Source organism: Cupressus sempervirens, chromosome 1, assembly GCF_028749045.1.
Source record: "Cupressus sempervirens isolate cs-2001-9-10 chromosome 1, ASM2874904v1, whole genome shotgun sequence".
Lineage (NCBI taxonomy): Eukaryota > Viridiplantae > Streptophyta > Pinopsida > Cupressales > Cupressaceae > Cupressus > Cupressus sempervirens.
Genome location: NC_143118.1, coordinates 318652051 through 318668921, shown reverse-complemented (window position 1 = coordinate 318668921; position 16871 = coordinate 318652051). Strand labels below are relative to the sequence as shown.

Sequence of the window (16871 nt, the reverse complement as noted above, 5' to 3'; positions counted from 1 at the left end):
CTTCAAGCATGATAATGGTTTCCACATTGAAATGAGAGGCCAGTTTTGCTCCCTCTTGGGCAAGTTTGAGAAAGTACTTTTCTTTCTCTTTGTTGAGTAGGATTACCATGTCCTTTTGAAAGTTTTCATCTCTTCAACATTTTTCTATGTGTTCAGGGAGTATTTCTACTTCTTCTTGTTCCTCATCAGTTTCATGGTCTTTCTCTTTCTCTTTGTTGTTCCTAGGTGGTTCTTGATGTCGACTATAACTACCATGTTCAGGTTCACAATTAGTCATTATAGGAATGTGTTTAGTTTTAGTGTGTTGTATTTTAAAAGGTCCTCTGAAAAAAGGATCAGACATCATATTTGATAATGCAGGACCTCTACCTGTCTTAGTATCCTCTTGGTACAAATGATTCCTAATTTGTTGCAAATTTATGGAAAATGTTTGCTGAATTTGTGGTGACCTGGTAGGTGAGGGGAATCATGAAGATGCCTCACTAGCCGAACTAGATACAAATAGTGTAATGAAAGGTAAGTGACCTCTATTGTGATTACAACCCTTGGCACGACCTCGCCTAAGTCTAAGTGGATAAAATATGTTGCCGCTTTTGGTTGCGATAGTCATAGATAAGGATAATAAGCTAGAACCTGGACAAGGATATACTAAGATTGAGTCTGAAAAAGGACAAGATAATAGAAAGAATGTTGTCCACCAAGACAAAAATGGTCTAATTTAAAGGCTAGAATAGCAAAATATTATGACCAACATGACACAAAGTATGACAAGCATTAAGGGATGAAGACAAAAGATAACTTAAGAGACGAGACTAGTCAAAGTATGAGACACAAGTCTTCAGCTAAGCAAAGTGTCATTGTTTCAGGACTGTTTACAGATAGAGAGTGATAAAGGAATGTAGAAAAAGGCAATGTGTAGGCCATAGATAGCTAAAATAGACCAAAAGTGGTAATGCTAACACAAATTCTTTCACGAGAAACTTTACAGGCTGTGCGAGGATGTATTCTGGACCATGCAAGATTATACTCTAGGCCATGTGAAAGTCAACAACAATAGTTTAATTTTGTGTGAGAAATTTTGACAAGCCATGCAAGAACTTGGATAGAGTTGTGAAAAATAGTGATAGAACCATATGATTTCACCAAAGACTTAAAAAGATCTCACGCACGAAGGCAAACTAGTTTTACAAAAATGATTGATTTTGACAAGATTTTCAGATTGTTCGGACAAAAAAGACAGATTTACCAAAAAAATTCAGTTGGATAAATAGTGAGGTTGACTTAGAAAGATGTTTAGACAATGTTTCAAGTTTTCAATTCAAGCAATGTGTTCAAAAAAGATAGTGGGAAGCAAGCAGTAGTCGAAAGTAGTCCTTCCAAGGACAAAGCAACTCGACAGGATAGGGGAGTCTTGACTTTTGTTTGTTGTAAAATGGTTTGGACTTTGTTGATGATTCGATAACAAACACGATTTATCCCTAGAAAGAAAAATTGGTAGAGAAGGCAAATCCTTTTTACCACATCTTATGCGCATGCGTTTACCTCACACAAATATGTCACTCCATAGAGGCCACCCGTGTTTTTGGTATATTCAAAGGACTCAATAGTATACACTAAACAAGCACCCTTGTGGCAAGGAATGAGCATGTATGCCACCTTCAAATGTCTAGTAGCATGCCTATGGTGAGTTCTATAGGAGAGATTCTTCCCCCTCCTTGCACAAAGATTATGCCTCCTTTTGGAGGTGAACTGGGTGGCTTCTAACTAAGAGGTTTTTAATTGGCTTCCATTCGTATTAATTCCTGATGGCTCTGCAAGTAGAGTTAAGACCAATAGCCCACACCAACATCTTAAAGTGTACACTACTTTCTTAGCAAGCCATGGGCCGATGCCGACCAGTGCACAGACAAAACATCTCCTCGATATGTGATATCAAGAATGAAGGGGAAGAAATTAATCTGACTTGGAGTCTTTCTCTCTACAAAGCATCTTGATTATAGTGAGTTGGAATTTTTGGTGAAAGGAGTGTGCTCACTTGGGTCATTTCTAGAGGTTGGATCACTCCAATAGACCCTCTAAAGGATTGACATAGACTTGTGGTCTAGATTTAAGGGTTCGAGTTTTTGATTTCCCTCAAGGGGAAAGAGCATAATCCTTTACCTTATTTCCTTGCCTAAACATGCAAAACAAGTTAATTACCAACTTGGCTTAATCAATCCAAACTCATTCTTCCTTAAAGATTCTAATTCCCTTAAAGGAAATTATTGTCTTATCATAGAAGAGAACAAGCGTTGGAGAACCACCAAGCTACTTGCCTTCTTCGAAATGTCATCTTTCAGAAGCATCTAGGTTTTTGATTTACTCTCGATCATGACCTCTGAGAAGTGAAGAGCATATTCCCCTATTCTTTCGTCTTGCATCCTAACAGTTTTAGAAGCCTCAAATTAGACTAGTTTGAAAAACAAGAAAAGCAAACACACTGTTTTGTGGGTTTCAAATTTGATCTTTGACAAGCGTATCTTCGACAATCGTCCTACAAGCAAATTATTAATCCATGTTTAAGTGGGTTTTAGAAGGAATCTTCAAAAAATGTCCTACAAATAATAGTTAGGCTGCAGCAAAAACCAAATAACAAATTAAGACAAGCACGTTAGTAAAATCAGATAATCTAAAGATCAAAAAATGCTCAAAAATTAAAGTTGTTGTTACAAGATCTCGCGTGAGATCTTAGACAGAGCTGTGCAAAATTATTTTTAGCTCCATGTGAAATTCTTTTATGGTCCACCTGAAGAAAGTAGGTGCCACGCAAAGTTTCACATGCTCAAGCACTTTCTCGCGTGACATGCAGAGAATCTTCAGACGAAGATTTAGAATCTTCATGTGAAAATGAATAGTCTCACGCGAAGATTTAGAACCTATACAGAATTGTATGGATAGAGAACATGAAAATGATTTTTAAAAATGTAGATTAAGGCCAAAGAAATTGATTTTCTTAGCCCTAGGGTGGGTCGCAGAAATGTACTTGTGAATTTTGGGCCTCTGAACCTCACAGAAACTTCAATGTGGTCATTACCTACGAAGTCATCCTGGAATGAACATTGAATTTTTCATCTAGAGAACTCAATAGTGTGACCTATTGCCTCCTATCTAAAGGGTTTTTTACTTATTAAATATCCTCAAATTCAAGGTGTAAGAAACCAGACCCTCTAAGAATGAAGGATTTAAATGCAATTAAGATGAAATGCAGTTTAATCTATATGAAGATGCAGTTTAATCTATAAACTAGAAAATAATGTTTAATCTACATGTATGCATAGTATTAATCTAGATGATATTAAAGAAAGCTAGAATGCAATGAAAGCTTGAACAAAGTGAGTGAGTAATTCAGTAGAGCTTTGATAGCATAAAAATTCAACCTCTTTGTAATGAGGAATTAGGAGTTCCTTAAAAAGACTTTCCTGGAATCCACCAACGGTTGAGATCGATTTCAATCAACGGTCAAGATTGAAGATGAGGTTCAGTTAAGGTGGAAGATTCCCAAATTAGAGGGAGTTAACTGGCTCAAATCTGAGTGATAGACTTCAGTGTGAGAGCAAGTGATCTAGGTCACATCTAATTTGATCAGTAGTGAACTAGGAATTTCCATTCTTGAACCAAAGAAAATATTAGGAGAGATATTTAATTTAATAAAATAAGATATGCTCTCATAATTACCTTTTTCTACTTAATTAATTAATTCTATTTAATTAATTAGAGACACTTTTCTCATTTAATTAAATAACTCCATTTAATTAATTTAGGAATAACTTCCCATTTAATTAAATAACTTTCTTTAATTAATTTAGAAGTAGCTTCTCCATTTAATTAAATAATTTTTTTAATTAATTAAAATAGGCATATTTATTAAATTTACTAAATTTAATTCTGTAGTACGTTAGCCTTAGGAGATAATTTAATTTAATTAAAGTATAAATACTTTAGATTAAATTAAATTGAAATCAAATAGGTTTAATGTAGCTAATATGAGTGCGTACTATAGGGAATAAATAATGAGCATGATGAATGTAGATTAGGGTTTTCCGCATTTGACAATTAAGCCAAGTAGCGAGTAGTAGAATAAGGATTGCCTATTAGAATAGGTCTTAGGATTGATCAGAATAGACCAGAATTGGTATCATGGCAATGAGCCAATTTTGGGGTATTACAAGGATATTGACCTATTAGGAGTCTATGAAATACATATAGTGTCTTAGTCCTTGTTAGAGGACTAGGCCTTGCTAAAAGCCTCAACCCTTTTAGGATTTACTTCAACTCTATTAGGATTTTGTAATACAATTAAAAAAGAATGAAAGAAGAGCCCTCTATCCTAACATGCATTATACAATATAGTGCCTTTATACAAAAGAGATAAATATAAAAACTTCTTTACTGATGACTATTGTATTTTACATATCTCTTATCTTTCATTAGAATTCACATCACATAGCCTTCACATATGTTCACATATCATATACATAGTTTTCATACTTTCACACTACTTCACAACTTATGATTTCATAGATATACCTTTCCTTTTTACAAAACTTTGTCCAGTCAGCCTTAATACTTTCACACATTTGGCTAAATAAAAAAATTCAATCATGCTAACTTAGGGTTAATATATAGATTTTTTTCCCTAAATAATTCCTTAACCTGTTATTCATTTTTTAGTGTTGTGCTCTATTTTTCTATGTTCATTGCCTTTACTAGTAAATGTAATATATTTGATGCTATAACGACTATATCAAACTATACACTTAGCCATGTCATTTGGATTTTTTTTACTACATGTTATTAAGTGTGCACATGCAAAATATCTCTATAAACTATACATTATCAAAATATGTCTTTGTATTGCTAGTGAAACTATTTAATAGTTAGACAATTTTCTATCTCTGACTATAGGGTCTTCACCTATACATTCTTCCATCTCATCTTGAGATATATGTTGTCATAAATGATAACCTTAACTCATCCTACTTATAAATATTTTCAATGGTAACTACAAGCTAATAGAAATTTCTATTTAAACCATGTATAGATATTAAACATGCCTTATCATAAGAAAGAAACTATCACGAAATGCATCTAACACCGGTCCTAATTTAAATGTAGAAACATGTTGTGGTTCCACAACACACACCCCATTTTGATTAGAAATGGGGACCCCCTACTTTAGTCTTTGGCTTTCTAGATCCCTAGTTTGGGGTTTGAGTCTTTTAGGGTTTTTATCTACTTCTTCTAGTCAAAGACTGGGTCCCAACTCAAAAGCCTAGACCTCAAAAATAAAAAAATATTAGAAGAGATAAGTCAGTTTGCAAAACAAAAGGGGCACACCATCGCACCTCCTTAGGTACAATAGTGTGCCCAAGTGCTTGAAGAAGGGGCATCATGCATCGATGATGCGTAGCTGTGCACCTGCATAGCACCAGGGGTGTTGGGGCCTACAAAGCCCCCCTACCTTTCTCCTCACCATCTTCTTTTCATTCTTCCTCCTGTAGAGCACGGTGTTACACCATCACACCTTAGTAGGTGTGGTATTCCACTTCCTTCCTCCCCACTTCGCCTTCACCTACATTCACAAAAGAAAAAATAAGGTTAAAAAACACAAAATAAGGTGCACATCAACACACCTTATGAGGTACATTGATGTGCACCTTATCTTCTTCACACAACTAAAAAAACTTAAGAAACTTAAAATATGAGCAAACAAAATCTAATTAAGGTGCGCATTAGTGCACCTAACTAGGTGCACTGATGCACACCTTAAAAACTCTAGACCCATTGCACCTAAGTCTAAGTATGAGTTGCACATTAGCGCACCTCATGAGGTGCACTAATGCACAACACATAATAAAATTTTCTTATATAAAAAAAGGTGCATCAAGCACACTTGGTGGACCAATTTTTTGTTTTTGCATTTTAAAGGGTTTAAATCAAGTTTCTTTGTGTTTTTGAGCAATCCAATTTTAGGGTTTTTGTTCAAGTTAGTTTTAGGAGATCATTAATTTGTTTTTCAATCTTGAACTAATAGACATGATTTTGTGTAGATACAATGGTTTCTTCATCATCCTCCCTTGTTAAGAAAATGGCACCAAAACCAGTAGTATTCAAGTTCTAGGGTGTTCCTACAAAATCATAGTTTTAGAATGAGTACTCAAAGATTCGAGACACAAATTTAGGTCATACAAATTTGGGAGAGTTCCTTAAACTATGCAAAAAACCAACTGAATGCTTTGAGATGATATCTATATTGATCTAATTAGGGTTTGTTAGTGCAACAATACACCCAGTGTTAGTACAGTCCTCAGAATCAATCATGACACTCACAAAGCATTTTTTTCCTAAAGAAAGGGTAGTCAAGAACATTATGGGAGAGATCATTCTCAATCTTTGATCCAAGAACATTGAAAAAGTGTTCCATCTCCCAAGGATGGATCAATTCATTAAATTAATCTATGAGCAAGTAGATAGATGGTATAGGGAACATATTGATGAAGCTTCTTAGATCATCTAGTCTTCATACCTTATAGAGAAGACTCCTCTAGGAAAGAAAGTAGGAAAAGTAGATATGAAAAGAGAATACATGAAGGAAGATATTGGATATTCAATCATACTCTTGAATAGTATTATGGGTTTGTTGGCAGCTAGACACTTGAAATTTTTTACAGTTCATTTTATTGAGATAATAAATAAAGCAGAGATGCCACTTGATTGGGCTTCTACTCTTAGTGAGAATTTGGGTGAGTAGCTGTTGGTGGTGAAGAATAGTAGGAAATTTTACATGACATCATACTTGGTGTACTTGTTATCCATGAGGGCAATACATCATCCAGGGCTCTATAAGAGGGGTAGCATGTAGGATGCAAATGCGTGGTCTTATATTGTATATCCTCAACTAGTAAAGAAGAGGCTTTTAGAGAAAAGAAAAGAATATAGGATTGTAAATGATGCTTTCATATTCATAGTAATCCAGTTCATAGAAGGAGATTATGTGAAGAGAATATTAGAAGAGGAAGTTGCACGGATATCACTAGTTGAAGCTTATTATATCTAATTTTGAACATTTACATATTTGAGGGTAGCGGGTACCACTATTAACCTTAAAAAGCTCCCTAGGTATCCAAGTGATAGACTTATTCTCCTAGAGATCTCCCAAAAACTATTTTTTGCATATGATAGAGTTAGAAAGTAGCACAAAACATTTTGGATGTGGCATATGACTATAGGACCTTTCCAAGTGGATCAAAGGCAAGATATTCCTTCTTTTGAGTGTGAATGGGGTTAGTATCCATTGGATGAGTATAATTCTCCTCAGCCATATTTTGAAAACATTGGAAGAGTACAATAGTTAGCTGATAAAACATTTCAGCATGAAGATGCCCTTGAAGATCACTGGATGAATAAGACAAATGACTATGATGTCTACATAAGGGATTATTGTACAATGAATTTGTATCTAGAAGAAAAAACTTTGAAGATAAAGATTCCATTGAAGATTATGCAACAAGACATAGAGGAGTTTCTTGATCTATTGTTAAATAGGGATAAGATTGGTGACTAACCTATCGTGAATGTCAAGATCAACAAAGAAGAGAACTCAAAAATTAACCATAGGGAAAGTCATGTCACCAAATTGAGGAATAATTGGATCAAAAAGGCCTTTCAAACTTGATCCAATTGTAGAGACAGTGATCTTCCATGCTCAAGCTTGTCCAACTAAAGGTAGAGGAGCAAAGGTCATAATGCCTACGTTTACAACCCAGTCACCAATAAGACCAAAAATGGTGCACCAAATTGATAGACTAGTTGGATATTATTGGGCTCAAAAGGGTACAAGTAAAAGAAAAAGCAAGAGGAATTCTCCTCAAACTAGAAGAGGGAGAAATTCAGGTAGCTATGCTAGAGAATGTACAAGAGTTAGAAAATGTTGAAGCCATAGAGGCCAAAGATAATACTCAAGTGCCACCAGCTAAATAAGGAAAAGGAGGAGATGAAATGGAATTCCAAGAAATACCTCAGTAGTAGGTACAAGCCTTCACTTCCACACCCAAAAATAGAAGAAAGATTAAGACTTTGATAAAGAGGAGGCAAAAGGTGATAAAAAAAGTAATTCCTTTCCCATAAATCTCCAAACCTATTCTGGAAGAGGTAGAAGAAGAGGATGATGAGAATGAAGAGGATATTTTACCTTTGAATTAGCAAGCCCAAGAGGAGGAATGGAGAAGAAGCTCCATGATCACACCACCATCTATCCCTGAGCAACCCATCTAGACTACCACATCAGAAGATGAGATGCAACAGTGGATAGATGAGTAGGATATAGAGGACACTGATGTCTTTCAGATGTAAGATTTTGACTTTATGCTCATGGGTAATGAGTTGGTCAAAGAAAAAATTAGGGATACTCTAACCAATCAAACTCAATAGGAGGACTGAAGTCAGATGCTGCCCGAATCACAAGGGCCCAAGGTAACAACATCATCCTAAGTGCAAGTCACATTTTGTGTTGATAAGGAATCAGCTACTCATCTTCTTCCAAACAATGAAGAACAGAAAGTCCAAATGGGACAAGACAAAGAGCCAAAACAAGTATCCATTGAGGAAGTGTCAGAAGAAGGGTAGATAAGTGAAAAACCTTAGCAAAATTCCCAATAAATAGAGGTGAGAACTATGGGCTCCATAGATATAGAGACTCCCAGTGTAGATCTCTTGCAAAAGAAGAGGACTCTAGAAAGGGGAGATAAGGGAAAGGGCATTGTAGAATAGACTCCTTCATCCTCAAAATGAATATCTCCATTAGAACGTATCCCAAGGTGGCTGAGAAAATAGCTAATAAGAAATAAAAAGAAGCAATACACTATAGAGGAAGAAGATAGGATGGAATTGATTGAAGTCTTGAGGAAGCCTAATTCACCTCCAAAAGATGCACATGCATTAGCCTTTAGTGTGAGTGATCAAAACCATGACTTATTTTCTCATGTGGCTATCCCTCCTCTACATTCGAATTTTGAAGAATTGAATTTTTAGATTATTAGATCAGAGAGGTCATGCTTGGAAAGCCTACCTTGGATACTGCAAAACTAATGGTTACAATAAGAATGAAGGGGGTATTTAGGAGCTTGGAGTAGGATGGGGCAGAACTAATAACACTTTGGAGGAAAAATGAAATCCTAAAGGGATATCTGAGAAAATTTGTTGGTCCCTTGGACCATGAGCATCCAAAGGAGACTTTGAATACAAAAATTGATAGAAGACGTAGGGGTACAATCAAATTGGATCAATTTTTGAGAGCTTGTCAACAATGGAGAGAAAGTTTTGAGGAGAAAGGTGTATGGATTATACAAGGAAATATGAAGCTATTACACATCATTAAAGATAATGTAGATAGGCTAGTAGCCATTTTGAATCAAGATTTTGTTCTGATGGATGAAGTACATACCTGGGGCAAGGATTTGTAGGCATTATAGGAAATTAAAGGCCAAAGTTATCAGATGTTGATAGATGTATATACAGCTGAGGAATTAGAGAAAATAAATGATTGGATAGAGAATATTTTGGATGGCAATAAAGTAATAGAGACATTACATGTGAAAATTCATAGGCTCAAGGACCAAGCCCAAGAGAAAATGTTTGAAGTTGAGAAACATTACAGTGATGCGTATTTGGACATTTTTGAGGATGATACATGAGAGAAGCTAGTACTAGTAGAGGTAGTAGTTGATAAATTTTGAAATACTTTTCAAGAAGCTTCTAATGATGAAGATATTAGGCAGGCATTTAGAACGGAAGAAGCTTTATTAGAGATTGATTTAAAACTTAGAGATTTTGTAAAAACTAATATATAAGTGGGCAACTATAGGCAGAAAATGAAAGTTAAATATAATGCCTTAGATTTTCCAAACATGGCTCAAGTCATTGAGATAATTAAGAAATTCAAGGGAAATATCCTAACATAGCTCCTGTAAAAAGGGGAACAAAACCCAAATGCCAGAATTTCAATTTTGACATTTAGTGAAATTTTCCAATTTTTGGAGCCCACTTCTGAGGTGCACTGCTACGCTAGGTGTGCAGGTGTGCTAGTGCGCAAGTGAATTTTTTAAAGTAGTATTCTAGAATATTTTGAAAAACCTAGAGGTGCACCAATAGTTAACTGCCAGTTCTAAAATTAGAGCTTTCCATGCATCAGAAACACACTCTAATGGTAGTTTAACTCCTAAGGATGCCTAGTGAAGATGGAGCTTCTATTTTTACCACTTCTAGTCACTCCTACATCAACTAAAGGCTTTCTCTTTCTTATTTTCTCATGCTTTCTTTTTTTTATGACATGTAAAGGCTCATGCATCGAATTAATGATATAAAAATGGATGGAGTCCTACTTAGCACCAGTTACATATATAGTTTGTACATAAATAGATTTATTTTATTAGCTTAGAAGCATATGATTGAAAATGGATATCTATAAATCTGAGTACAAATTGAGGAGATGATTTCTTATAAATTTAGGATTATAATATGTAATCAAGGCTGCCATTATTTTGCAAGAATATATGCTTTTGGTGCTTGCATTTGGTGTGTAGTGATTCTTGCCTAAGTGTGTTATATTTTGTGGATGTATGTTCATGGAACGTAATTGAGCCAAAATTTTATTGTGTTATTTTTGGTTGTGTGATCTTTTAATTCTAGTGTTTGCTACATGTTTACAAATTCTATTGACATACTTAGTTCAAGAAGAGATCATCATATTGTTCTTGCATAGCTTTTCATCTCACCTGACCGCACTCTCCATGGCCTTGTAATTTGATGAAAAGTGAAACATCTTATAGTTATTGAATTCCCATTGATGATTTCATTAGTGGAATTAAAGAAGCATTGCTCCTATTTTCATTAGTTATCTACCGATCTTTTCAAAAGATTAATTCATAGACATGTTGTTTCCATAGTTTATGTCTATTAGGATTTATTTTCATGTTATTTTCTTAGGTTTCTTGTCATCTTATCTTTGTTATTTGCTTTAATAAACCCTTGGTTAAATTAGGAATTAATATAGTTGCATTGTTAGATTGTATTCATCTTTAAAATAGAAAATACAAAAAATATACTCCATTTTGTGTGGTTATTCTTTTAAAGTAGCAAGCAAATCATACATATTATCTAAATCATTTCAGAACCAGCAAAGGCCTCCTTATGAAAATTCACATTTATCTTCAACTAAGTGGAATCCAATAGGTCACAAGATCACCTAGAACCTTGGAGTTGATCCTCAGATTAGCTTTTCAAGAGAGGAGATCAAAAGGATTCCTATCGTTAAGCATTGTGCAAAATGAAAGCCCAATATAAGTGACACTAGAAGGAGGGCCTCTTGACTTTCAGAATAGAATAAAAAATTTGCAAACTTCAAAATTCTACACTTTTTTAGAAGTTCAAAAAAAATTTCAAGTTTTTGAGATTTGGAGGGTTATAGTTGTGTAGGTGTGCTAGGTGCATAGATGTGCCTTGTTTGTGAGAATGTGTACTTCTATAGAGTTTCACTTTTTCCAAAATTGATACAAATTGGAGGATTTTGATCCATCATCCCTATTTTAGCAAGCTTTAAGATCTTCACCAAGTACACATGAGCCCCTCAAGCTTAGCCATTTCTGCAAGCCTTGCAATGACAAAGGAATCCCCTAAATTCTACCACTTCCATTCAACATTTTGTCATCTTGTTCAATTCCACCTCCACAAAAACCACCAAATGTTCCACCAAATCCTCCAATGGCCATTTTTAAAAATGTTGTAGACTCACCAATTAACTTAATAGGTGTACTCAATGATATTCCTAAGAATCTTGAGATATTTTGCCCAAGGTTCGTCTACAAAGAAACACAAATTGTTGAAGATCACCTCAACGTATTCAAGAAAATTTACAACTGAAAGTACATTGCTAATGAGAATCTAGTTCTTCACTTATTTCCTTACTCTTTGGGGAAGTTTCCTTTTATTGTTATGTTAATTTACCACCTAGATGTATTGGAGACTTGGCTACTTTCAAAAAATTATTCTTGGAACAATTCAAAACATTCATCAATCCAATTGTGATACATCAACAATTCATATCAATCAAAAAAGGACCTACCTGAGATGGTTTCACACTTCAACCATAATTTTCACATCACATACTACAAGTTGGAAATTCCATATACTATACCAGTTGAAGCTACTATGTAGATTTATTTGAATGCTATGGACCATCTTACAACTATTTATCTAAGAAAACTTCTTGCAAAAAATATTGACACATTGGAAAAAGTCTTTGCAGAAGCAATTAGCTTCACTAAGCAAGCCAATTCTAATGGAGGAGGATTGATACTTCCAGCTCAAACAATTACTATGATGCCAACATATCCTATCAAAGAACCAATGATGCCTAGCCAATTCATACCTATGAATCTAGTCCCATTAAGCAGGAACTTTCTCTACAAAACCTTGCTTTAACATAGCCAAGATATGAACCTCCAAAAGTTGTTTTCTTTGAATAAAAGGTAGTAGCTTTTGCTGAGGCAGACAATAACTTTTCCTCTAAGTTTGGTCAAATGAAGAAGACCATGTCTCAAATGAATAATGAGCTAACTCACTTAAGGTATTAATCAATACAACGATGGTCAAAACTCATCCAATAATGATGGTTTGTACTATAATGGAAATTAAGACATAACTCAGAATTCACATGCAAATGACAATGTCTCTCCTATACAATTTAACACTATGCTACTAGACTCTTATGATTCTACACATAACACACAGGTGGAGCAACCAGCCAATGAAGAATTCTCTTTCTAATTCAGCTAGGAACTAGACATTTAGCTAGAAGAGATGTTTACCTTTTGCAATGATAATCAAAATACATACAATTTTTGAAGTTAGAAAGAACCTATGATAGATGGAATTCCACTAGGATTACAACCAACTCCTCCCAATCCAAGAGCAATTAACAATTTGGTACCAATCAATCCACCCTATGGAGGAAAAAAAGATCAGAATCAATGAAATGTGCCGACAATCTTGAAAAACCTAGCTTGGTCTACTAAAAAGTATAATGTGGTGGAAGATTTGAAACATACAAAAGCCAACGTGTCCATGTTTGACATGTTGTAAAACTATACCTGTCAATGAGAAGCACTGATGAAGATTCTTGATCATAAAAAGGCACCCCATAATATGAATATTGTTTCTCAAAAGATAATATCTCAACAAGTCAATGCTCCAGAGGCAATGCCAACTATTTTTAAAGACAATGTTGAGGTGCCCCTATTTCTACTCAACATTAGGATATATGGGAAGAATCTTCATAATTTCCTAATTGATTTAGGAGCCTCTTATAATTTTATGCTACTATCAATAGCACAAAGGTTGATAACTGATTCTCTCATCTAGTTAGATAAATGATTGATAACCAACTTTTATGAAGATTCTCGATGAATGGACCATAAGAGGTTGAAAGATTGTTTTAAAGTTGTTGAAAGCTTTTAATCAACTACATTCTAAGATTTGAAATGAAAAAAATACACTAGACACACAATGAACTTGGAGATTTGGGATCCTGAGGTCTTGACTATAAAGTGACTTGAAATATGGTTGGAGAATTTGGGATTCAATTAGTGTTTGACACACCTTAGAGGAATGTTTGCTGATGAAGAAATGCCTTTTTCATTTCTTCCTTTTATTAGGGCTATTTTTTGTGGTTCCATAATGCACACCCCATTTCAATTAGAAATGAGGACACCAAACTATAGTTTTTGGCTTTCTAGATCCCTAGTCTAGAGTCTGAGTCTTTTAGGGTTTTTATCTACTTCTTCTGGTCAAAGACTGGGTCCCAACTCGAAAGCCTAGACCTTAAAAATTAAAAAAATTAGATGAGATAAGTTAGTTTACAAAATAAAAGGGTTGCACTACCCTAGGTGTGCTAGTGTGCCAAAGAGCTTGAAGAGAGGGCATCATGCATTGGTGATGAGAAACTGTGCACTTGTGCAGCTATGCAACACCAGGGGTGTTGGGGCCTATTAAGCCCCCCTACTCTTCCTCCTCACCATATTCTTTTCATTCTTCCTCCTATAGAGCACCATGCCACACCACCACACCTCAGCAAGTGTAGTATTTTGCTTCCTTCCTCTCCACTCTGCCTTCATCTACATTCACATAACAACAAATAAGGTTAAAAAAAACAAAATAAGTGCACATCAGCACACCTCATGAGGTGTGTTGATGTACACCTTATCTTCTTCACACAACTAAAAAACCTTAAGAAACTTTGCAAATAAACAAGAAAAACCTAATGAAGGTGTGCATCAATGCATCTTAAAATCTCCAAACCCTTCACACCTAAGTCTAAGTACAAGTTGCACATCAACACACCTCAAGATGTGTGTTGATGCACAACACATAATAAAATTTTCTACTAAAAAAGGAGCATCAGGTGCACCTGGTGTGCCAATTTTTTGTTTTTGCATTTTAAATGGTCTAAATCAAGTTTCTTTGTGTTTTTGAGTAGTCCAATTTTAGGTTTTTTTTGTGATTCAATTTTAGGGGGTCATTATTTCATTTTTTTGATCTCAAACTAATGGACATGCTTTTGTTTAGATACAATGGCATCTTCATCATCCTCTCTTGCTGAGAAAATGGCACCAAAACCAATAGTATTCAAGTTCTAGGGTGTTCCTACAAAATCACTATTTCAGGATGAGTACTCAAAGATTCAAGACACAAGTTTAGGTCACACAAATATGGGTGAGTTCCTAAAATTGTGGAACAAACCAATTGAGAGGTCTTAGATGATATCCACATTAATTTGATCAGGGCTTGTCAGTGAAGCATCACACTCAACATTAGTATAGACCTAAAAATTAATCATGACACTAAGAGCATTTTTTTCTTGAAGAAAGGGTAGTAAAGAGAATTATGAGAGAGATAATTCTTGATCTTCAACCCAAGAACATTGAAAAAGTGTTCCATCTCCCAAGGGCGGATCAATTCATTAGATTAACCTATGAGCAAGCAAAGAGATGTTATAGGGAACATATTGATGAAGCTTCTAAGATCATCTAGTCTTTATACCTTATAGAGAAGACTCCTCTAGGAAGGAAAGTAGGAAAAGAAGACATGACAAGAGGATACATAAAAGAATATATTGGATATTCAATCATACTATTGAGTAGAGTTATGGGTTTGTGGTAGTTGGAAACCTGAATATTTTAATGGTGCATTTTATTGAGACAATAAAGAAAGTAGAGATGCCACTTGATTGGGCTTCTACTCTTAGTGAGAATTTGGGTGAGCAGTTGGTGGTAGTGAAGAAGAACAAGAAATTTTATATGACATCATACTTGGTGTACTTGTTAGCCATGAGGGCAATGGATTATTTGGGGCTCTATAAGAGGGGTAGCATGCAAGATGCAAATGCATAACTTTATATTGTATATCCTCAGCTTGCAAAGAAGAGACTTTCAAAGCGAAGAAAAGAATATAGGATCGTAAATAATGATTTCATATTCGTAATAATCCAATTCATAGAAGGGGATTATGCGAAGAGAATATTAGAAGAGGCATCTACATAGATATCACTAGTTGGAGCTTATTATATCTAGTTCTAAACATTTACTTATTTGAGGGTACCAAGTACAACTATCAACCCTAACAAGCTCCCTAGATATCCCAGTGATAGACTTATTCTCCTAGAGATCTCCTGAAAACTCTTGTCTGCATATGATAGAGTTGGCAAGTAGAAAAAAACATGTTGGATGTGGCCTATGACTATAGGACCTTTCTAGGTGGACCAAAGGCAAGATATTCCTTCTTTTGAGTGTAAATGGGATTAGTATTGTTTGGACAAGTATAATTCTCCTCAGCCATATTTTGACAACATTGGGAGTACACAACTTAGCTAGTAAAACATTTCAGCATGAAGATCACTAGATGAATGCAACAAATGACTACAATGTTTGCATAAGGGATTATTGTAGGATGTATTTGTGTATGGAAAATAAGGCTTTGAAGATAAAGATTCCATTGGAGATTGTGCAACAAGACATGAAGGAGTTGCTTAATCCATTGTTCAAAGGGGATAAGATTGGTGACCGGCCTATCATGAATTTCAAGATTGATAAAGAAGAGAACTTAGACATTAACCATAGGGAAAGGTACATCATCAAATTGATGAATGATTAGATAAAAAAAAATTTAAAAATTGATCCAATTATGGAGAAAGTGATGTTCCATGCTCGAGCTTGTCTAGCTAAAGGTAGAGGAGCAAAGGTCATAGTGCCTACGTTTACAGCCCAGTCACCAATAAGACCAGAAATGGTACACCAACTTGATCGACTGGTTGGATATTATCAAGCTCAAAAGGGTAAAGGTAAAGGTAAACGGAAGAGGAATTATCCTCAAGAAGCTGAACCAGAAGAGGGAGAAATTTAGGCACCTATGCAAACTAGGAAATAGAATGTACAAGAGTCAAAAAATGTTAAATCCATAGAGGCCCAAGATAATCCTCAAGTGCCACCAGACAAACAAGGACAAGGAGGAGATGAAATAGAAGTCCAAAGAATACCTCAACAATAGGTACACACCTCCCCTTCCATGCCCAAAAATAGAAGAAAGAGGAGGCAAAAGGTGATCAAGAAAGTAATTCCTTTCCCATCAATCCCCAAACCTCTTGTGAGAGAGGTAGAAGAAGAGGATGATGAGGATGAAGAGGATAATTTACCTTTGAATTAGAGGACTTGACTAACTAGAGCTACAGAGGAGGAATGGAGAAGAAGCTCCATGATCACACCGTCATCTATCCATGAGAAACC

General features: G+C 35.2%; 1 pseudogene; it reads right to left on the bottom strand.

Moving 5' to 3' along the window:
• Positions 1-5557: 5557 nt before the first annotated feature.
• Positions 5558-16871, bottom strand: part of LOC149577421 (DNA (cytosine-5)-methyltransferase DRM1 pseudogene) — an 86787-nt pseudogene continuing 75473 nt past the window's right edge.